Source organism: Gorilla gorilla, chromosome 5 (genome assembly GCF_029281585.2).
Source record: "Gorilla gorilla gorilla isolate KB3781 chromosome 5, NHGRI_mGorGor1-v2.1_pri, whole genome shotgun sequence".
Lineage (NCBI taxonomy): Eukaryota > Metazoa > Chordata > Mammalia > Primates > Hominidae > Gorilla > Gorilla gorilla.
The window spans coordinates 181,409,408-181,433,152 of record NC_073229.2 but is presented as its reverse complement, the minus strand read 5'-3'; the positions used below and the strand labels follow the sequence as shown (position 1 = coordinate 181,433,152).

The 23,745-nt window shown below is 48.9% G+C and overlaps 1 long non-coding RNA gene across 2 annotated transcripts; it reads right to left on the bottom strand.

Annotated features, from left to right (window-relative positions):
- Positions 1 to 4,704: 4,704 nt before the first annotated feature.
- LOC129534345 (uncharacterized) lies at positions 4,705 to 21,866 on the bottom strand. Of its 2 annotated transcripts, none has more exons than XR_008680906.2 (4): positions 21,573 to 21,866; positions 7,248 to 7,402; positions 5,983 to 6,201; positions 4,705 to 5,020 (listed from the first exon to the last, which is right to left on the bottom strand). It is a non-coding gene; the product is annotated as an uncharacterized lncRNA (long non-coding RNA). The 2 variants fall into 2 exon arrangements; XR_008680907.2 differs by having other exon boundaries at positions 5,983 to 6,122.
- Positions 21,867 to 23,745: the final 1,879 nt, after the last annotated feature.

The window sequence follows — 23,745 nt, the reverse complement described above, 5'->3', positions numbered from 1 at the left end:
TGACTTCCAAAGAGCAGACAGAGAGGCGAAGAAACGGATTAAAAATTCTGAGTTTGCCTACAAGGGTGGATTCTGGAACAAAGTGGCCTGGAGCCTCTGACACTTTTCCTAGAATATCACCTTTCTGATGACAGCCATCTCTGTAATTACAATGATAATTGCTTCCAATGTAAAATGCCACTTATCTGGCTAGAAAAGCTGTCTGGGTCAAGGCAAAAAACAGAAAATAAAACAAACAAACAAAAAAACAATGTTCAATTTCTTGTCGTCAAATGAATAATGTTATCATCATTAAACCAATTCTAGAGGATAATCTGGTGGAGGAAGGTGGCTTAATTTAGGACTGGCGGGGACATCAAACTAAATATAAGTGTTGTGTGTTGTTCCACGCACCGGAAGTCCTTCCTCAATGTTTACAGTGAGACACCAAAAGTAAAAGACAGGACCCAAGCCCAGGGCATTGGGAGGGAAGCAAGAAGGGACTCAAATGCCACAGAATGGAAGGCAGGATTCCACAGATGTGAGCAATTTATCTCAAAACAAGCGTTTCAAAAGGCTGAGAAAAGAGAGACAGAGAGTGAGACCCCGCCCCCCATTTTCACCGTGTTATAAGTGGGCTGCCTTTCCCAAGGTCTCTGCCATGTCAGGGTCTTTGTGTGTGTGTGTGCATGTGTGTCCGTGTGTGTGTGCATGTGTTTGTGTGCGCACACGAGTGTGTGTGCGCATGTGTGTGTGTGCCCACACGAGTGTGTGTGCATGTGTGTCCGTGTGTGTGCACACGCCAGTGTGTGCACGCGCGAGTATGTGTATGCAAGCATGTGTGCGTGTGTGTGTGTGTGTGTGTCTGTGTGGTGTTCTGTTCCAATGTTTCAAAAAAGTTTTCAAAGAATAAAATGCTTGTGTCCTAGTTATAAGCCAGAGTTTCATGGCTGAGGGGAGAGGAGTTGACCAGATTGGTTCTTTTGGTCCTATTTCCCTGTGACTTAAAATCCCAGGGCTCCTGTGGGCCTCTTGATCAGGGGCTCTGCACAAAGAGGGATCTCTTGAAGGGCAAGGACTCCTTCCACCATCTCAACAGAATAAATGAAGTCCAAAAGGGCCTGCGATGAGCTTCCACTCCCCACAGGTGACTCGTGTGGCTCGTGAATTATATCTCAACAAAGCTGCTAAACGGAAGTGGTTGTGGAGCATCCGGCTCTGCCATATCTAGGGGCCTTGGAGGCTGTCTCACAGCACCCCAAAAAACCACACTCCCACACTGGGCCAGCTCTTCCTGTTTTCACACCTCCGAGGCCACCCTGAGCAAGGGTTCCTGGCAAGTGGTGTGCACATGGCCGTCCATGGCAGAGTGCCGGCAGTGGCTCCAGGGTGATGGTGTGGTCACACATGGGGCTGTCCTCAGCCATGTCAACCAGGACGCTGCAGCCGCCGGCCTCAGGTTTCCACCAACTTCTCGGGTCTGATCTGCGATGCCAAATCTCCCTATCCCCAAACTCTGCTCTCCTACCTGCGATGAGCGCTCACAGGGGCCGGGTCCATCCAGCCAGAGGGTCCCCAGCCTGGAGATCAGGGCATTCAGCCTTCCCAAGAAGGGGACTCTTCCCTCAACCCCCTGGAAACTCTCCACCAGGAAGCTGGGAAAACCCAGCCACACCCACAGCAGCCAGTCCAGGAATCACTTCCAGCTCTCTTCAGACCCCAGGATGGTGTCAAGCAAGAGCCAAGGTGAGCCCAGGGCTCCTAGTGGGTTTGCCTTGGAGAGAAGTGCACAATGATCACATGACTCCTGAAATCAGCTGTGGCTTCCCAGTGCAAAATGCTGGAAGCCCCCCAGGATAATCCGTGGTGTGGAAACTGAGGATCAACCCTGCACCTCTCTCTCTGGCATTAAGCTTCTCCTTAGCTATTGTGATGCCCCAAGCCCTCTGGCTGAGCCTGATCATTGCACAGCCCCTGACACTCCCAGGCTGTGACAAGAAAGGCACCTGGGTCCTGGAGCCACCTGCATACTGGGCTGGGTTGGGGTGACCCAGAGTCAGTCCCTGCAGATGCTGTTTTGATCCGTGTCAGATGCTGGGCTCTGTTAAAATTCCATGTGAGGAATGCATGTGGTGTGTTCTAGATCCTTCTTGCACCACTTTGTATTGCAGCCTGTAGTCCCTGTGCGGGGAGTCCCCAGCTGACCCCTAATGGTGGACAGCAGCACAGCTTTCTGCCCAAGACGACCTTTTCCAGGCTGCAGGTGCTGCCTGGACGCCATGCCTCAACCCTGCTGGGAAGTCCTTTCTCTACACCACACCCCCTTCAGGATTTAGAGGGTGCTGTGAGTTGCGCAGACAATACCCCCGACAACATTTTCTTCTTCATAGACCCCAGTTTTGTTTGACTCAGGGCCAAGCAACCCTGCCTGCTGCTCCAGGGCTACACTCTGATTGGCCCGAGCCCAGGATCATGCACTCCCTGCAGTGAGTGGGTGGTGCAGATGGGCACAGGACGAGTGTGGGAAGGAGTCCTGGCTTTTAAGAAAGAGATCAGGAGAGACCATCCCTCCTCCGAAGACTGTGTCTGGATGCCACAGCTTAAGGGGGACCCAGAGCCCAAGAACCAAATCTGGTGCCACCTTCCCTTCCAGTGCTGGATTTGAAAGAATCCGTTTTCCTATCAAATAAGCCAGCTTCAGCTGGGTTTTTTAGTTCCCTTGGCTGAAAGTGCCCTTATGGCCACCCGATCCCATAAATGCTGGCCACACCCCCTGGCTTTCTGGAGTCCAGTCCTGTTTAGTCTTGCCTCTTCCCACACTGGCATTTCCTTCTAGTCCTCACCTGCTTGCTCTGTGCTTTACCTTCTCCAGTCATCCAGATCTTCAGTAAGAAACAGCCCCATTGACTCTTCCACCGGAGTGCTGACACATCCTGCTGGGATGGAGCAGCAGCAGTGGAAGAAGCTGTTGTTTGCCAAGACCCTGCCCTGGGTCATACTAGTATTTTGGCCAGGGGCTTATACCTTTTAATTATTTTCTTTTAAATTTTGAGTCAGGGTTTCACTCTGTCACCCAGGCTGGAGTGCAGTGGTGTGATCACGGCTCACTGCAACCTCTGCCTCCCAGGCTCAAGGGATCCTCCGCCTCAAGAGCAGCTGGGACCACAGGCATGCGAGATCAAGCCTGGCTTTTTTTTTTTTTTTTTTTTTTTTTTGTGGAGATGGGATTTCACTGTGTTTTCCAGGCTGTTCTCAAACTCCTGAGCTCAAGGGATCCACCCACCTTGGCCTCCCAAAGTGCTGGGATTATAGGCATGAGCCACTACACCCAGCCTACACATTTTAATTTTTACCATCACCTCAGGGACCATTATTATCCTGATTTTTCATGCATGGGCACTAAGGCTCAGAAAGGTTAAGTGACTTTTCCAATGTCACAAAGCGGGCAGTTGGCAGAAACAGAATCCAATTCCGGAGACCAAGTCCTGTTCCACATGGGACACGCCATATGGCTGCCTTGGCCCCTGCATCCCACCACTCCACTCCTCTTCTTCGGTGTCCCCTACTCTTCACCACACTCTGCATCCTGTTGTGGCTTCATGGTGATGATGGTGATGATGATGGTGATGATGGTAATGATGCTGGTGACGGATGATGGTGATGATGATGGTGTTGGTGATAGTGTTGATGGTGATGCTGGTGATAATGCTGGTGATGATGGTCATGGTGATGGTGGTGATGTGTTTGTGTTGGTGATGGTGACGGATAGTGGTGATGATGGTGGTGGTTATGATGGTCAATGGGGTTGATGATGATAGTGATGGTGGTGGCGATGGTGATGGTAGTGATGATGGTGTTGATGATGATGCTGGTGATGATGTTGGTGATGGATGATGGTCATGGTGATGATGGTGGTGGTAATGGTGATGATGATGGTGATGGTGGTGGTGGTAATGGTGATGATGATGGTGATGGTGGTGATGGTGTTGATGATGGTGATGATGGGGGTGGTTATGGTGGTAGTGTTGATGGTGATAGTGATGGTGGTGGTGATGGTGATGGTGGTGATGATGGTGGTGATAGTGGTGATGGTGATGATGGTGATGGTGTTGATGGTGATGATGGTGATGGTGGTGTTGATGGTGATGATAGTGGTGATGGCGATGGTTTTCTGCATCATTCATTCTTTGGAGGAATAATGGAATGCAACCAGAGTAAGGCCTGTAAACCAGATGGCCCAGGAGGGGAACCAGAGGCTTTCATATGGGGGTAACTATGGAGATGATTGTCATGGTGGCAGAGGAGGCTATGATCAAGGTGGCTACTGGGGCTGTGGTGGGGACTGTAAGGACTTCCAAGGGGGTTGGGGTGGTGAGGACAGAGGCAGCTTTGGCCTTGGCAAGATGGGCTCCAGGAGTGAGCACAGACAGGATTGCAGGAGAGGTTGTATTAGCCTGACTCCCGAGATTCTGGAACAGTTTTTCTTCTTATATCCAGTGTTACCTTCATTACTTTGTAACCTTCCAACTCCTGATCACCCGCAGGTTTTTTGTGCTGGACTATGTAATTGTCTAACCTCTGGTTCCCATTAAAAACCACCATTTTAGTTTTAAAAATAAAACCTCTGTGTGCATGTGTGTGTGTGTGTGTGTGTGTGTGTGTGTATAATTCAGGATGGAAAAATGTAGAAAAGACTCTGTGGGTCTCTTCTCTTTCATCTTCATATTCATTTTATTATAAATTTAATGTTTTGTGATTGTTGAAGAAATACATGCTTATGGAAAACATTTCTAAAATACATAAAAGTCTATTTTAAAATGATGGAAAACATGTGGCTGCGGTCATATATCATATGTAGGGTTAGAGTCGTCTCAAGGTTAGAGTTTCAGAATCTTTTTCTCTCCTATTTGGATATACATGATTAAAAATCTGTCTCTCTTATACCTTATCAGGGGGCTGGAAGCAGAAGGGCTTCTCTATCTCTGGAAGTTTTCTATATTCTCCGTTGCTGGATGACCCGCACAGCATGTTTAGAGAAATCCTGTAGGTTAGAAACACATAAAATCTTAATCTCTTTTTCTGTCTCTCTCTCTCTCCCCTCCCAACCCCCCCCTCCGTGTGTGTGTGTGTGTGTGTGTGTGTGTGTGTGTGTACTCATATAATTCAGGATGGAATATGCAAAGTGAAGTTGATTCAACTTCCAGTGCTGTTTAGCAGGACTTGTTGTTATTTGCAGCCTGTTCGCTATTGAAACCCACCCCTGGCCTGTTAGAAACTCAGGTGTTCCTTGTCTATCTTCAGAGTAGGTGCCTTGTCCCTGCCAGGCTCTGATCCTATGTCTGCCTCCTGGTTGTCTGGATGGGGGGGACAAGGGACAGGAAGTTCGAGGAAGATTTTTAACAAAGGGATGGACATTCTAGATCTTGGACCACTTTCAAGCCAGCCTTAGCTTGCTGAAAGCAGTTCTTCCCTTGATAGGAATGAGCATGAGCTGTGTGTGGCCGAGGGCTTGGGACACACCAGGGTAACCTGCCCACCATCCAGCTGCCCCCACTGGAGGGGAGAGGCATCCTTCTCTGGCTCTCAACTTTCTATTTCATCTCTCCCAACACTCAGGCTGGACAGTGAAAAGAAAATAATTTCATCAAGTGTTAAACCAGTGGATTAATTATCTTTCTTTTGTACAATGCTTGGCCAGTTACTTTGCATAAAGCAGGAAAATGGTCAATATAGAGAGGCTGGGTGGGCAGCCCCTCCACAGAGCACACCCTCAGCAAGCGACTCGGGCCGAATCGATGCTTCCAGGGGGCGCGTCCTGAGTCCACACCACAGACAGTGATGAGCACACACTCCCCTTACTTCTCAGCATGACACGCTTGGAATAACAGCCAGGCTGCAGCTGCTCCCATTTCATCTCTGGAGTTCTGGGCCCGGCCTCTTTCAACTCCCCTTGCCCAAGAAGGCAAGTTCTTGTTTTCTTTTCTTGTGTTTTCAAGGTTGTACCTGTGAGTTTTGGTAGAAAGTCCTTGAGGCTTCTGGGCTACTCTGCCTCTGGGCCCTTGAACTTGCGAACTTGCAGAACGCTCTCTGATTCCAGTCTTCTTTTCTTTCTGGGCACTCGGCTCCTGGTTTCCTTTGAAATCCTCACAGATAAAATGATGAAACAGCTTGGAGGCTGTTGAGGCTGAGTGACCAGTTGAACAAGTAAGCCTGAAACATGCTCTATAAGCAGAGGGGTGTTAACTGCAGGCGTCTCCAGCAGAGGGCCCAGCTGCCTGGAGCACGTCTGTGTTCTCTATTTGTGTCTGCAACAACTGAATTCAGACATGATCCAGGTGTAGACAAAATATTAGCCTGATAGTTAAGAGTATGACTGACATCAAATTGCTGGGTTTAAGTCCAGCTCTGTCACTTACTAGCTAATTGTCCTGGAGCAAGTTATTGACTGTGCCTCAGTTTACTCCTCTATACAGTGGGAATCATAATAGTTTCTACTTGAGAACTGTTGAGAAGATGAAGAGTTGAGACTCGGGAAGCACTTAGAGTTTATTGTGGAGTGCTGGCTGTTGTTACCATAGCGATCATGCTTGTGAGTAAGGCAGTGGAGAGTGGAGACACCAGTGAATGGCCGAAGACTCAAGGCACAGTGGACAGAATCAGGATCCAGAGGACCTCAGTAAGCTACGGTGATGGGTGATTTTCACAATAAAGCTAATTATTGTGTTCCCAAGCCCCCAGCTGCAGAGGATGGGGAAAACGTGACTTTGCAGTGGTATGGGTGAAAACGGCTTGGGAGGGCTGTTTAACAGTGTTTCATGTGGGGCAGCCACGGGGTGGGGCTCCCCCAGTTAATGCGATCTTACCCAACACCCCTAGAGATAGGTGTGGGAAGAGGGAGAGCATTGGCCTCAGCCTTGGACACACGGACCACACCTGGACTCCAAAAAAGGAGTCTAGACAGGCAGGAATGTGTGCAGAGGACTGAGCTGGTCACAAAAGAGCTTTGCATCATGTGAGCCAGTCAAAGTGATTGGAGCTGCTGTGACAGGTAAGCCTCTAACCACAGAGACCCAGCACAACCGCTTATGGCTTGCTCACCTAGGAGGGGCTCCTGAGTGGAGGTCAGCCCTCCCCTAGCAGTGACCCAGGGCAGCTTCCCTCTTGTGCAAGAGCATGGAGGACTGTGAGTGGAAGGTGTGTATAGGCAGGGCCTGGAAGTGGCCACATGCCTTCTGCTCACATTCTAGAACTCCTGTGGCCACTCCTACCTGCGAGAGAGGCTGGAAAGTGCAGAAGAAGAGGAGAGGAGCCTGGTGATCAGCAAGCAGCCTCTGCCACCTCACACAATATGAAGGAGGTCCAAGAAATTGAGGATGTTGAGCCTGAGAAGTGGACCCAGGATGTGTCTTCACTCAGAGTCTGCCTGGGGAAAGAGGGGATCATCTTTGTTTTGTGCTACTCCAAAGGGTGGATGCAGAACCCCTGGATGGATGTAGGGAGGCAGGTAGGGTGAACAGCCGTCCCTGTCTGGCTTTAGCACTGAAGGTTCCCTCTCCTGGGAAAGCCCTCAGCCCAGGGCAGACCGGGATGGGCTGGCCCTCCTAGCTTGGGTGATTTTAGGTCCACGCAAGTGTATCTATGTTGAGAGCTCTCCAGGAAAACACTCCTCCCCACAAACCTCCACCCTCTGAAATATGAGTTGAAATGCTGTTGGCCATAACTTCAATGTTAATGAACCAACTATATATATATGCACATATTGTACATATATACATATGCACATACGTATATAAATATATAGACACATTATATATATATATATATATCAAATTAGTTGTCTTTAAACAGAAATACACATAAAACAAGATTACATATCGATCAGTAGGCAAAAATGTGACCAGAGGCTTGCAGGAACCTAACTCTGTATTTCCTCTAGGGGTAGTGGTTCAATGTTTGCTAATTCAATGTTTGCGGTGACCTTATAGAACAGAACTACCAAAAATAAGGAGAAACAATTGTATATCAATACAATGGAATACAATTTGGTCATAAAAAACAATGAAGTGCTGATGTGTGCTACAACATAGATGAACCTTGGAAACATGACGCTAAGTGAGAAGCCAGACACCAAGACCACATATATTGCATGGTTCCATTCATGGGAAATGTCTGGAACAGGCCAATCTAGAGTGACAGAAAGATTAGTGGTTGCCTAGGACTGAGGGAGTGGGGAGCTGGAGACTTGGAGGAATATGACGGCTAAAGGGAAAAGGTTTGTTTTGTTTTGCTTTAGGTGACGAAATGTTCTAACATTGTGGTGATGGTGGCACCTGTCTGTGACAGTACTAGAAACCACTGAATTGCACACTTTAAATGGGTGAATTGTGTGCTGTGGGAATTATATTTCAGTAAAGCTATTTTTAGAAAGAATAAAACTCCTCCCTCCTGGGGAACTCGCAGGAGGAAGCAGAACAGGGCATACCTGGCCAGCGCGGCTCTCACCTTCGTGCCTCCCACACTGGGGCTTTGACAAGCCCTGCCCTTTCCAGGCAGGCTCCGGGAGGGACTCAGCCCCCACGCCTCCCAGGGAATGCTGTCCAGCTGAATTCCCTCATCACAGAACAAAGACTTGGCAGAAGGGCCCAGAGGTGGCATGGGTGGCCTGGGAGAGAGAGTGAGCTCCTCCCTCTATTTTTTTTTTTTTTTTTTGGAGACAGAGTCTCTCTCTGTTGCCCAGGCTGGAGTGCAGTGGAGCGATCTCGGCTCACCGCAAGCTCTGCCCCCTGGTTCAGGCCATTCTCCTGCCTCCCAAGTAGCTGGGACTCCAGGCACCCGCCACCACGCCTGGCTAATTTTTTTGTATTTTTGTAGAGATGGGGTTTCACCGTGTTAGCCAGGATGGTCTCGATCTCCTGACCTCTTGATCTGCCCGCCTCGGCCTCCCAAAGTGTTGGGATTACAGGCGTGAGCCACCGTGCCTGGCCTGAGCTCCTCCTTCTCTAATTGCCTAAGCACAGGTTGGTGGAAATGCTGGGAGGGGATTCAAGCAGCTGACAGCAGAGATTCCAGGTGACACAGCTCCAGTTTCTTCAAAGAGTCTTGAATCCATCAGGAATGCTTTTGATCACAAGTAACAAAACAGCTGACCAACAGGCACCGGGCAGTGAAGAGAGGCCGTCAGCTCACGCGGTCAGAAGTCCGGAGGTGGGCGGTCCCAGCTGGCATAGGTGCAGGAGGATGGGTGTCAGCACCAGGCTTCCTGGTTACCTGCTCTGCCACCCACAGCACACGGCTGTCCATGCCAAGCCTGTCACCTCATGGTCACAAGATGCCACCATGTTCCAAGTATCACATCATCACACAGAAGCGTTGGAGGCAGGAAGTTGGGGAAGGTGCAGAAAGGTCTTTTCCTTACATGCCTTTGTCTTGTATCTGAAGAAAAATAAAGTATTTCCTAGAAGCCCCATCAGCAGGCTTGCTCTGTGTCTCGCTGGCCACAGTTGGGTTGTATGCCGACTCCTGGGCCACACATGGGATTACAGTGATTGGTTTGGACCAGGCACAGTGTACCTTGGGGGGCTGAAATTATGGGATTGCTATCCCTCTACCTAAACCCAATCCAGCTTCTACTACAAGGGAAGAACGGAAAGGGGGAATGGCTGTTGGGTGAGCTGTGAACAGTATGGTTGAATGTCATAGAAAGTAGAAAAAAGACTGATGGTGTTCTCTTGTAGGAATACTATTTCGACATTTTGCAGAACCGCCAGAAAAATAAAGACTTTGATGTTTGCAATTATGAGCTCTAAATCTAACCAAGTTTACGTAGCTGTAACCCCAAAGCCCCTAGGGCTTAAGATACCAGAGCCGGCCTGAAGAATGCCAGTGCCGGCACCTCTGCCTCTCCACCGAGCATTTCCTTGGTACAAAAAGGTGAAACTTTTCATTGTGTTACTGGAAATGTATCACGAGGCCACCGTCTTGCCTCGGCATGGCCCCTTCATTAGCAGGTTCTTCAGAAGTGGAATGCAATTTGGAAGCAATCTGTTTGCTCGGACACGGCTGAACGATGGCTCCTATCTGGAGATAACTGGTGCTTCTGCAACAAGAAGTCGATGCCTTCTGCATGCATGTGGCTCAGAGACACATACCCTAATGTGCCCACCATGTCTTGTGAATACAGCAAAGCAGCTGCAACCTTCTAAAAATTAATTGGTTTCTGGATCATTTGCATTTTTTATAGTTTGCCAACAACAGATAGGGAGAGGGGAGGGAATTTATTAATGTTTGAAGAAATTTTCCAAAAGGGGAAGAAGTGAGCATTTTTAGCGGGACCCAGAGATGCTTATCTAAATATGACATGGCATTGCCTTTTGAGCTGCCTCTCCCGGCAAGCCCCTCTGAAGGGAGAATTGATATGCAGCTCTAAATGTAGACAGCTGCTGCAGACCTCCAGAAACTGCCTGGGGCTTACATTATTTTATTTGGGGTCTGCATTATGGTTCAGTAACAGCCATTTTCAGAAAACAACCAAGGCAATTTCAGGATTCACTGTCACAATAGGCCCACTAAAAATAAAGTCAGCATAAATAGATTAAGAAATTGACAGAATAACAAGGCATAAAGAATGAGAATGAATGTGCCCGCTGCAGATGACAGCCCAGCACACTGTGTGGGGAGCTGGGGAGCGACAAGAGGGAAGGTTGGAGCTTTATCTGCTGACTCCGTGGTTTCCAGATGTTTTCTGACTGTGGGGAGAGTTTATTTCACAGGGATAGTCAGCCCCTAATCTAATTCTGCATTAGTGGCAGTGGAGGCTCTATACGAAGCGGGGAGAATGGCTTTCATTGTGGCATTCTGTTTTTTCATGGCTGATACCTCTTAAAAGACAGGGTGGGCCTAGGCGCGGTGGTTCACACCTGTAATCCCAGCACTTTGGGAAGCTGAGGCGGGTGGATTACCTGAGGTCAGGAGTTCAAGGTCAGCCTGCCAACATGGTGAAACCCCCATCTCTACTAAAAATACAAAAATTAGCTGGGCGCGGTGGTGGGTGCCTGTAATCCCAGCTACTCAGGAGGTTGAGGCAGGAGAATCTCTCGAACCCAGGAGGCGGAGGTTGCAGTGAGCTGAGATCATGCCACTGCCTTCCAGCCTGGGCAACAGAGCAAGACTCTGTGTCAAAAAAAAAAAAAAAAATCAGAAGTCTTCCATAGCAGATCCCTAGTCCCAAACATGAGTTTGGAGAAGGAAGAGATGCAGTGCAGAAGGAAGTAAGTTGGAAAAAAAAAAAAACTGTTTTTAATTCAGTCATGACATTTGGAGAAAACGAATCTCTTCAGAAAACTGGCAGGAGAGAAAAAGATAAAAACTATCTGCTATACACTTACTGTGCCATCATAGGTAAGTGCATACTGTGGTAAGCTCAGGGAGATGGACTCTTTCTGATCTGGGGGTCCAAGCAGCCTTACTCAGCTGGTTAATCACAGAGCTCTGGTTGGGGCATCCGGCCCCCCCACTCATCAGTATCTCTGGAAAACATCATGATTTCTTTTCATGTCTGGTCAGGCTGGGAATGCCAGAGAGAAGCAGCTAGGGCGCCTGGGGTGGCCCCCAGTTCCTCACTGTCTCACCCTTCACTGATTCTACGGCTTTTGTTGAATAGAACAGAGCAACAGATACTGCTTTTATGTGAACATTTCATGGAATTTTCTGGAAAGGCATTTCCCAACCAAGTTCCCTGGTGTTAATAGGTGTTAGGTGAAAAAAAAAAAAAAAAAAAAAAGAGTTCTTAGCTTAAGTAATGTTGCAAAAGCAGCTGAATTTAGCTAAGCAGGTGAATCTCCTTCACGACTTCTCAGCATCTTTGCTAAGGTGAAGTGCACTGTGAATCTTACAGAAGGGATAAAGTGGACAGCATTTCTCCAGTGAATCTTAACATTAAAATTGTCCCTTTGAAAAATATTTTCCATGGAACACCTTGGTAGGACTCTCTGGAAATATGTTTTGTCCTAGATACAAACCATATGATTTTCAGTTGATTGAATATAGGAATGTTAGGGAACATAGCCCTCTACGTTTCTGCCTGGCCAGGACCAATTTTCTTTGAAAAAGGAAACATTTTATTATTATTTTTCCAGTTCAGTACTCATTCAATTATCTCCAGGGGATGTGACTTAAAGAGCAGAAATGATGGCACTGAGTTCTCCAGGTTGGGAAAAAAGAGGGGACAAGTTCAGCCCAAATCGTGCCTGGTGGCAGATGCCTGCCCAGGCCCCTCCATGCTGTGCTAGTGTTTTGGCAGACATTCATCAGAGGTCAATAAAAGTTAAATCAATGAAATGAAGCTCCGCTGTGGAGACATTTAATCATTTCATTAAGCATACTATTGTGTCCAGGTGCTTTGCCAAGTATAGCGCTGGTTATGGCTTCATCTAATTCCTAACTGCTGGGAAATGCAGCCAGCAGCCCTCAGACGCTCGTGCTCTGCCTCCCCAGGCAGCTGCTGGAGAGGCGGCCAAGATGGGCTGCTGGAGGAGTTCACCTTCCGTGTATTCCAAAGGGAGACAGGGTCTTCTCCTCAAGTTTCTTTTGAAGGTTCTCCAGCCTGATTGGAGTTAAGGGAAGGTAAGGATGGGGCAGGAGTGGGAGGATGTGGAGGGGCTCTGAGGGCTCCAACTTGGCCAGGGTTTCAGAGCACCTTGGGCATGCAGAGCTGTGGTCCACAGTGGGGAGTGCTCTTCACATGACAGGCTTTCTGGAAGACATGGTGTGGGGGACTCCCCCAACCTCTCAGAGGCCTGTGCACCCATCTGCAGCCAACCTCCACTGGAACAAGGCTCATGGAGCTTCAGGGTATAGAAGATCAGTCAGTGCCTTTTGTGGTGGGGACCCAATACAGTGAGCAGTTCCCATGGATGAGAGTGGGGGACCCTGTCTGGGTATAATGGGGAGAAGTTTCAGGGGATGAAGGCCAGGAGCAGGGAATTTTAATACAAGATTATAAAATGAATTGAGATGCTCCCTCGAATAGAGCCCCTCCTCACATAGGTGGTCCACTGATTTTCAACAAAGGTGCAAAGGCAATTCAATGGGGAAAGGATCATCTTTTCAATAAATGATGCTGGAATAACTGGACACCCATATGCAAAAAATGGGACCTCTATGTGAACTTCGAACCATATACCAAACTTAGCTTTGAAATGATCTTGGACCTCAATGTAAAAACTAAACTATAAAACTCCTAGAAGAAAACATAGGAGAAAATTTTGTGACCTTGGTTTGGCAAAGGTTTCTTAGCTACCACACCCAAACGCATGATCCATAGGAGAAAAAAAAAGTGATAAATTAGACTTGTTCAAGATTAAAAACTTCTGCTCTTCAAAAGACAATGTGGCTCACACCTGTAATCCCAACACTTTGAGAGGCCAAGCTGGGCTAATTGCTTGAGCCCAGGAGTTTGAGATCAGCCTGGGCAACATGGTGAAACCCCTTCTCTAGAGAAAATACAAGAAAATTGGCTGGGTGTGGTGGTGCGCACCTGTAGTCCCAGCTACTCATGAGGCTAAGGTAGGAGGATCACCTGAGCCCAGGAAAGTTGAGGTTCCAGTGAGCTGTGATGATGCCACTGTACTCCAGCCTAGGTGACAGAGTGAGACCTTATATCAAAGAAAAAAAAAAGACAGTGTTAAGAGAACAAAAACACATGCTATAGATTGGAAGAAAATATTGGCAAAATACTTATAAAGGACTTGTACCTAGTATATAGTTGTTAAACTCTCAAAATAATTAAAAAAATGCAAAAACAGCAGAAGATTTGAACAATTTGCCAAATTGTCAGATAATGCCAAAAAATATATAGATGCGAAATAACCACATGAAAAGATGCTCAAAATCATTGGTCTGTAGGACAATGCAAATTAAAACCATTTCCCACCTGCTAAAATGGCTAAATTAAAAAGAACAACCCTACTAAGTTCTGGTGAATACACTGAGCAGGGAGATCTCAACTCTGAGTCACAAATCATTTGGTTACTTTCTAGAAAAAGGTATTTTGGAAGAGTGCAATATTACAAAATAATAGTCCATTTGATGTCAGGAACCTAAAACTCAGTGTCTGGGGTCAACAATCCCAGGAACAGGGTATTATCCTTATCATCCCTGTTTAACAGACAAACTGAGACCTGGAGAACTTGGATGACAAAATGAGTTCGTGGTAGGGATTAAAAGCAGATGGATGAATTCCCAAGCCCACTGCCTAAGCACTGTACCACATGGCCTCAGCTAGCTACACACCTAAAGACCTCATGAAAGGAAACACCACACCAGCAAGGACAATGAGAACCACCCCACCCCCAGACACACTGCTAACACCCAGACATTCTGCATCCGTATTCGCCAGAACGTGGTGTGATTGGGCCAGGCACGTTGGCTCACGCCTGTAATCCCAGCACTTTGGGAGGCTGAGGCAGGTGGATCATTTGAAGTCAGGAGTTCAAGACCAGCCTGGGCAACACGGTGAAACCCCATCTCTGCTAAAAATACAAAAAATTAGCCTGGCATGGTGATACATGCCTGTAATCCCAGCTACTCTGAGGCAGAACTGCTTGAGTCGGGAGGCAGGAGAATCGCTTGAACCCAGGAGGCAGAGGTTGCAGTGAGTGGAGATCGCACCACAGCACTCCAGCCTTGGCAACAGAGCCAGACTCTATTAAAAAAATTAAAATTAAAATTAAAAAAACTTGATATGGTTGCTCTACTAAACAGAAATCTGGGCTAAAAAGGAAACCTTGAAAAGTTTGGAAAGAAAGAATATCTCTAGAAAAAAAAAAAGTAGGGATTGTCAAGGAATCTTTTTCTGTATATAGTTTCTCATTCCTTGCTACCCTCAACCAGAAGGGGGGAAAAAAAGTTAAATATAGACTCTTGGGATACTTCCAGACTTGAGCAAATAGACATTCGGAAGATTGCTGAGAGTTACAGAAAACTGAGAAACTAATCAAAATTGTGTTCTTTGATGACTTAGTATTCACCAGGTACTATTCTAAAGGCTTTATAAGTGATAACGCCATTCAATCCCTGCGGGAAGGTATTATTAGCCAGATTTTAGAGATGACTAAACCAGTCATCAGAGAGGGTAAGTGACTTGCCTAAGGTCACACAGCTAGTTGGCGGTAGAGCTGGGATTCAAATCCAGGTTTGTCTGATATCAGTGGCTGACTTTTCCATCCCATCATTGCCATTACCAGTAAGCAAATAAACAGTCCTACCTGGGCAGGTTTGTGTCCTGTCTCTATCCTATGTGTCCTTTATGTTTACATAGTGGTACCAGATGTGCATCCACGGCTCTGTAATTTCCAAGGACCTGCCTGTCCTCCCCCTCCCAACCTGCTGGCAGTTTACAAATGCTTCCCAGGCACCACACAGGGGCGTTATCTCTCCTCTCTCTCTGCGACTGCACCTTGGCCTGTGCCCTGACTCTAGATAGAAGCCTAATAAATGTTTAGTAATGACTCCAGCCCCAGACAAGGAAAGCTGCCCTGGCCCAAGCCCCCTAAAGACCTAAGCGGATTAATACCACCTCGGAAAACCTGCAGGCTGCCCAGGATTGGGGGCACGGGTGTGCTTCAAAATTTCTTCTCGATCGGCTGTGAAAATGAGTCCATGTCCAACAAACAGCATTGTTCCATGTGAGCAGCCATCAATGCACTTGGCAAGAATAAGGACTTGGAACACGCTGGTGATTAATTTTAATTGGATGGGCCTCGTGGCTGTAACAAAAATCAATGTATTTCTGACGCGGCTGCGGATACACTGATCCATCTTGGCCCTGCGGCGCTCCGGCGGCCAAAGGAGGCCAGCACTCCAGAGAGCAGCTCCCTTTTGGCTTTGGGGCCCTGAGGACCAGAGGCTCAGGGCTTCCCCACAACAAGGCCACAGGACCCCGCTGGTGGGAGGGCCGGGGCCCCGCGCTGACCAGACCCAATAGAGGCCCCCATTGGGGGATAGGCCCCGCGGTGCGGGAGAAAGCGGGTCTGGGGAAGGAGGGGGCTGTGCAGAGGGCCGCCTGCACCCTCCGCTCCGGCTGTGGGCTTGGAGGGTTTGCGTTTCATGGAAAGTGGAGGCCTGCTAAGCATTTGCCACTTGCATCAGGAGTGACGACCTGCCCACGCAGGACAGGGCCAGGCAGGGGGCTTATGAGCCAGAGAGCCTTTTAATGCTTTCATTTCTGGCTGGAATCACCATTGTGAAATATTAAAACCAAACAACAGAACACGGCCTCCCTGGTGTGATGAAAAGCACGTGGCTCTTATCCCTGCTGGCGGCTGCCCAAGGTCTTTGAGGAGATGGGGTTGCTGTCTGGGGGAGACTGCGGTTTGTCTTTCTTGCGGGGAGAGTGGGGGTTGTCTGTGAGCAAAACAGATGAGACAAGTGTTCTATGGAGCCAATTTTTTTAATGACGCATTGGGGGAAAAGAAAAGTAATCGGATACCCATCCAAGGCTTAAGGAACCCTTGAACCTGGTTTAAAGGTTTTTCTCAAGAAAGACAATAGCATGGCCACTCTTGTCTCCAGCAGTTCATGGACAGGGTGAGGCCTCCATGCCGCTCACATGGAACAATGCTGTTTGTTTAACACGGACTCATTTTCACAGCTGATCAGAGAGGACATTGTGAAGCACCTCCCCCCCCCCACCCCGTCCCCAATCAGGAGAGGACCCCGAGTCTAGAAAGCATTCCTCTCAGGAGTGGCCTGGGAGCAGGTAAGTGCCGCAGGCAGATCCCGGGGTGCAGACAGCAGACCGCAGCACCGTTGCTTCCACAGCTGCAGCAGGGAAATGTTTTTATGCACGCAGGAGCTCAGAGAGTGAGCAGCCACCATCTCAGTGACGTGTCTTTTGAAGATTTTTGGAAGCTGCTTCTAGACCACAGTGCAGCCTCACTAGCAATAAAAGGAGAAATTCCCTGGAGCACCAGGAATGCTACTGCCATTCCCGTGAACTGTGCCACCTGCCACCCCCGTGCCCTAACTGAAAAGCTCCCCATTCACACTCAACAGAATCAATAACAATTTAAACTACTTTATAGTGAGCATGATTTCTGTTTCTAATCCTTTTTTTTTTTTTCTTGAGACAGAGTCTTGCTCTGTCTCCCAGGAGTGCAGTGGCACAATCTCAGCTCACTGCAACCTCCATCTCCTGGGTTCAAGCGATTCTCCTGCCTCAGCCTCTGGAGTAGCTGGGGTTACAGGCATGTGCAACCATGCCCAGCTAATTTTTGTATTTTTTTAGTAGAGAACGGGTTTTGTCATGTTGGTCAGGCTGGTCTTGAACTCCTGGCCTCAAGTGATCTGCCCTCCCTGGCCTCCCAAAGTGCTGGGATTACAGGCATGAGCCACCTTGCCCGACCTCTAATCCTTATCTCTGGGGTTTAGCATAAACACGCACTGGAAGAAGAGATCTCGGCCTTCAGACACCCCCTAAACCCACCTGAGCCTGCTTCTCTGCAAACACCCTTGACATCTGCATTAAGAGCCCAGGGGACCTCTGCTTGTAGGCTGGGCTGCATTTTCTACAAAGCCCCTGATTTTCACAGCCACATAAGTGATTTCTCTCTCAGGGCATTGCTTTTGTGCAGAAATTTATCATATTTTTTCCTCAGTCTAGAAGTAAATCTTTTTTTTTTCTGAAAACTTGAAGAAAATCCTTTAAGCTGTTTGGACTTATTCAAGCATGTAAAAAGGGTATTTCAACACATAGTTCAGCTGCTTAGAATGTTCTCAAATAGCCCAAATAATCTGAATTTAAAACTTTGAATTGGGCCTCTTTATATAGCATCTTAAAAAGGTGCCATTTACAAAGAAAAATATGGCCATGAAATAAAGGATATGGGGAGAAAGTGATCCTGCTGGTTACAGTAATAGATTGAGACTCATAAATCTTGGTTTCTATTCTTGGCTTTGGAAAGAATTTGTGTGCTCACTGCATTTGGCACATGGTGGCAACAGGGAGATAGACTGGAGGACTTGGCATGAAGGAAACAACATCATCCTGCACACGTTCAATTGTGAAATCCACACACAGGGCACTGGAGACAATGCGTGCAAAGCCACCTTAAAGAAACACAACAATCTGCAAGTCAGATGGGACCAGCCAGGACTGCCCTGGAGGGTCTCAGAGGCAACTGCGGGGAGCTCATATCTGAGCAGGGGGAAGGAGAGGAGGGAAGGGTGTGGGAACGGGGGAGAAGTGGGGTGGGTTGGGGTGGGTGTGGGGTGGCCCGAAGCCGCCTTCTGCTTCAGGGGAAGCAGTAGAGTGTCGGTGGCTGACTGGGGATCCAAAGCCCTGCTCTGCCAGTTCTGAGCTGTGCGATCTTGAGCCGGTTACCTAACCTGGTGTCTCAGTCCGTTAAAGCCCCTGTAACAAAGGGTGCAGCTTGGCTGAGTTCTGGTGATGGCCCTCCAAGTTGCAGGTGACGGTCCTCTCCTTGTGTCCTTTGTAAAGGCACTAATCCCATTCATGAAGGCCCCACCCTCATGACCTAATCTCCCCCAAAGCTCTCACCTCCTAACGCCATGACACTGGGGAAGAGGATCTCAACACGAATGTGGAGGAGGACACAAACATTTAGTCTAACACCTCACTGAGCCATAAGAGCTTCATTTGGGAAAGTGGAGACGACAGTTCTTAACTCATGGAATTAAAGGAGGATAAAATGTGTATACCTCACTTGGCAGTTAGGGAGGGGTGGCAGTAACACTGGTGAGGGGATTGCCATTGTGGTACTGGTGGAAGTGATTATGGCGGTGGTGGTGGGCCTATCGTCAATGCAGAGATGGCCAGGTCCAGGCTGCCAGAGCCTGTTGCCGTTATCAATGCCCATGAGCCAAAGAAACCAGGAACACATAGTTGAATAAAGTTAGTTTTCTGGGTACTTGTTGCCACAGGGGAGACTGCACACCACAGGGAAACTTGGGGTGTCTCAGTAAGAGGGTGGTAGGTGACCTTGTTATAGGAGTTGAGCTCGCGTTAGGTGACTTGGGGAGCAGTTGCTCTGGATTGGGTATGATTGGGTATCACTAGTTTTTATCCAAGACGAGAAAGGATAGAGTGAGCTAAGGCTGTCATTGGTAAGGAAGTAGCCATCATTGACATTGGGTGAGAGGGAGGCACATGTGGTTGTTTTTGTGGTTTGAATAGTGTGCTGTGTGTGTGTCTGTGTTCAAACGTGATTACCTTGTTTGAACAAGTGGCCTTGTTTTTGTCTCCCCCTATCCGGTCACAGAGTTGCCTTGTTCGATGTTGGTGTCCAGGAAAATTGTGTTTGTTCAACAAAAGACCATCATGGTGGAGTGGTGGGCGCCAGGCTGGCTCCCAGCTGACAGCTGGCGGGGTCTGCCTGTTTGTTCCTCACCCTCTCGCCCCGGAATCCCTGCTGCAGTTCATTGCTCACCAAGAACCTCTTGGATTAGAATTGGGCTTCCCACGTGTGGGACCTGCAGGGGACAATTGTGGTCAAAGGGATCTGAGTATCCCAGACCCCTGTGGCGATAGCAGTGTTGAGCCATATGAAATTGCCACTTTTATAGGGCAGAAGCATTCAAATATTGGCAATTTCCCACAGTACAGCCGAAATATTTCTCACCATTAGTTAATAATTTGTTATCCTGCAGCCCTTAACAGTTTCCCCTGGGCCCCCTGCGGGAGGAAGCCCTCTGTCTCTGGGTGAGAACGATTTGGGGTTTCTCATCCTATAAGGCAGAGAGTTGAACCTTAAACCACACTCAAAATTATCAAGGTAACGTGAGACCCTCCAGAAAATACCAGGCTTTTCCCCCATGGCACCCTCTTCCATTTATCAGAGGGAACTTGGCTCCGAATCCACTTCTGCCTGTCGGTAAGTCAGTTAACTCATCGTCTTGTGAAATGACTTATGAACCTCTTTGCCCGGGCTCAGGTGCTGCCCATCTCTACCCCAGGTGGAAGGGATGGGCACATGAAGGGAAACAAATGAGACAACTTGAGACACAAGGACCTGGGGCTGGGGTTGAGAATAAATGTTTAACTGGAAAGCGGCTGGGGTGTGGACAAGGAAGCCGCCCTGGGGCAGCATGGGTGAGCTGGGTGCAAGGCCCACACCTGGCATCACAGCTTCCTGTCGCTCGTCCCAAGGTCCATTAAACACACACACACACACACACACACACACACACACACACACACACACACACACACACACACACACACACACACACACACCCGGAGGGCAGTGACGCGATCTCGGCTCACTGCAACCTCTGCCTCCCGGGATCAAGCGATTCTCCTGCCGCAGCCTCCCAAGTAGCTGGGATTACAGGCGTGTGCCACAATGCCCAGCTAATCTTTGTATTTTTAGTAGAGACGGGGTTTCACCATGTTGCCCAGGCCCAATTTTGATCTCAGTAAAATTCTGGGGGCACCTGCTGCTTTAAGTGACACTTTGCTTGGCATGAGTTGCCGAGTGCCTGAGTAGGTGAACAAATTCAGGCGAACAAAACCACCTGCGCTTTGAATGGTGCTATTATTATATAGGAGTGATTGCTGAGGCCAAGAGAAGGAAACTCGGAGTTTTTCCAAGGCTCTGCCAGGCTGGGCTGCCCCCACCGGTTTGGGCACTTCTGGCCAGAACCAGTCATCCCCAGAAATGTAGGGCGCAGCTGCTGGACTGTAGGGGAGCCCGGGTTTGGGGAAGAGAAGTGTATTAGTTTCTGTGGCTGCTGTTACCAGTGACCACAGCCTTGGTGGCTTAAAACCACAGATGTTCATTCTCTCGTGGCTTGGAGGCCAGAAGCCCTAAACCGAGTGGCCACTGGCAGTGCCTGGCATTCCTTGGCATGCAGCCACCTCACTCCAGGCTCTGCCTCAGACTCCACATGGCTTCCTCCTCTCCTCTGTTCTTCCCTTCTACCTGTCTCAAATCTCCCTTAGCCTCTCTATTAAAGGACGCTTGTCACTGGATTTAGGTCCCACGCAGGTAACCCAGGATGATCTCCTCATGTCAAGATCCTTAATTATATCTGCAAAGACCCTTTTTTCAAATAAGGTCATATTCACAGGTTCTAGGGATTAGGATGCAGACATACTTTGGGGGCCACCATTCAATACCCCACAGGAAGCACAGGGCAGCAGCCGGCTTGGCCCGCAGTGCTCCTCCCGAGCCCGCTTCATTAATGGGCTGGTGCTTGGTCAACACGACAGCATTTTCCAAGGGCAGGTGTCTTTTTCTCCATCCCACCTTGGAAGCCTCCCAGAAGCGGCCAGGCCCCTGTGGGACTGCCCCCACTGCAGCGTCTACCTCCATAAACACTTCCCGGGATCCCCCTTGGAAACCTGGCTGCCTGGCTCCCCTCCCTCCACCCTCTTCCTCAGCAATTACCCCAAGCTGGACGGCTGCAAGGTGCTGGGGATCCCCGGGAGTAGGGGGCTGGAGCCTGGTTCAGCCAGGCCCTCCCCTCCTCCCTCCCCAGGGCTGGGTCATCGGCCCCTGCACCCTGAGTGCAGCTCCCATGTAGGGACACCCTCACAGCCCATCAGCCCTCCCCCAAAACACACGCTCACTCACGGTGGCTGCTCGTCCCCTGGAATGGCTCCTAATCCCCTCGGCGGTGACTAAGCACCTTCCAGTCACTGCTCCAGCCATTAATTTCAGCACAGGCGCGGCCTGGCCATGCTGTTCTCCTGGAGTGCCAAGGCTGTCCGCGCAGCCATTGATTTAGGAGACAATATCACTTGCTTCCAAGTTTATGAGGCAGTAAACAGCCCCCGCATATTGATGAATGCCGAGGTGTTTGCTCAGCACATTTGCTGTGAGCATTTATTACGAGGGCTGTGCTTTAAAGCAAATGAAACTGCAACTATTTTCATTTCCTCCGGTGGGGCCGGCCCCTCCCCCAGCGGTTGTCCTATCCATTTGATCCTGGATCCCTCTTCCCTGGGTACTGGGCTGCAACCCTGTGACCAGCCAAGATGCACACCTGGTCACTGCAAACACCCCTGTTTGCTTAGGCCTTGGGGAACCTAAAAGGACCCCAGACACAGGGCTGGGAGGGTCTGGAATAAGAGGGGCAATGAAGAGGCTGCATCTCCAGGACCCCGCCCTCGAGGCCTCTCTCCAGCCTTGCCTCCTCCTCCTCTCTGGAGAGGAGCACGCGTAATAAAAATAGAACCCGCCAGCCGCCAGCATCTCCTCCCCTTGCAGCATCACACACCAAATAAAACTCCTTTTAATCTTAAGAAGCTGGGACGCCTACAAGGCTGGGCTGCCAGTCCATAAAGATGAATCTTAGAGCATTTACTGGTTGGAATGCCCTGTGAATCGAAACTGGTTTATGTATAAAATATTAGGACGGCTCGGAGGAGGTGGCAAGCCGGTGGGAGCGACCAGAGGAGATTGATTGCGAACTTTGTGCCAACCGAGCAGTTCCCTGAAAGCTGAACAGAGAACAACACTTGAAAAATGTATCAGATTAGCCCCAACACAAAGCTGATTTATAGCCGCAGTAATCCGCATCTTGCTGTCCATTTCGGTAATAGAGAGAGATTAGGATGGTGGTGGCGCTTTGTTGGGTTTCTCCAGCTCATTCCTCCCCCAGCCCCCAACCCCACAATGAACCTTGCAGTAAAATCAGGAGTTAGCAGTTTCACCAGACATTGTGATGTGGAGGGTGTTGAGTTTTGAAGCATTTTTGAGTTTGGCATGAAAACTGACTGGATGAGGAATTCGTTTTTAAAAATCTAATAATATTGATTGCTTAAAATCACAAAGACTTTCCTGGGGAGATGGAGGAGGCAAGTTCCCCAGTAGCCCCCAGGCTGTGTTTAAAAGGAGAGGTGTCGGAGCTGAGTGGCTCCCCTCCAGAGGCACCCACGTTGCAGCCCACCTTGAGCATAACCCCAGCCCATGCACACAGCATTTGGGGCCCCCTGAGTTGGGAAGGACAAGGATAGAGCCTGCTTTGAGACAATGACATTCACCCCCACCTGTCACTGGCTACTTATCTATTCAGTAGACATTTGCCAGTATGTACAAAGCACCATTCTAGGTCCGTGGGAGATGCAGAATGTGGGGGTGCCCTCCTACTGTTGCTAAATGCCATGTGGGACATTTGAGAAAGATCAGGGTCACTGCCCTCCAGAGCCTTACAATCCCCACTGGAACTGGGGCACAGGAGCCAGATAGATCAATAAATATGGAACATGCACCAAACCAGAGAAATGATAACTGGCATCATGTCAATCAAGGGCAAGGGAGAGAGACCGAGAACTCCTGGGGATGGGATGAGATGTGATTGAGGAAACTTCTCTTTCTGTGCAAAGGGCTCCTGGGAAGAGTGGGAAACAGGAAGATGCGTGACTGGACCTGGCCCCTCCACAGGGCCTGCCTATATGTCCTGCTTCTATGGAAGAACCAACCCCTAAAAGCTGTCTTTGAAACCCTTTCTTCTAGGCAAATCTCATTCCCAAGCTTATTGTTCTAAGAAATACTTTAGAGGGTCCTCTTTTCTCCCATTGCTCATACATGTACAAGACTGTTCAGGACTCCCTGGCAAAGTCTGATTTGCCTGAGCACAGCAGGAGGTCTTCCCTCTGCCCATCCGCCTCATCAACAGATGAATCTCTCAGGCCTGGGAGGAGGGGCTGCTCACCACTAACAGGATGGGGTGATGAGACATGCTGTGCACAAAGACACCTGGTGCAGACAGGAGGTATAGACACCAGGAGAGTCTAGCGATAAC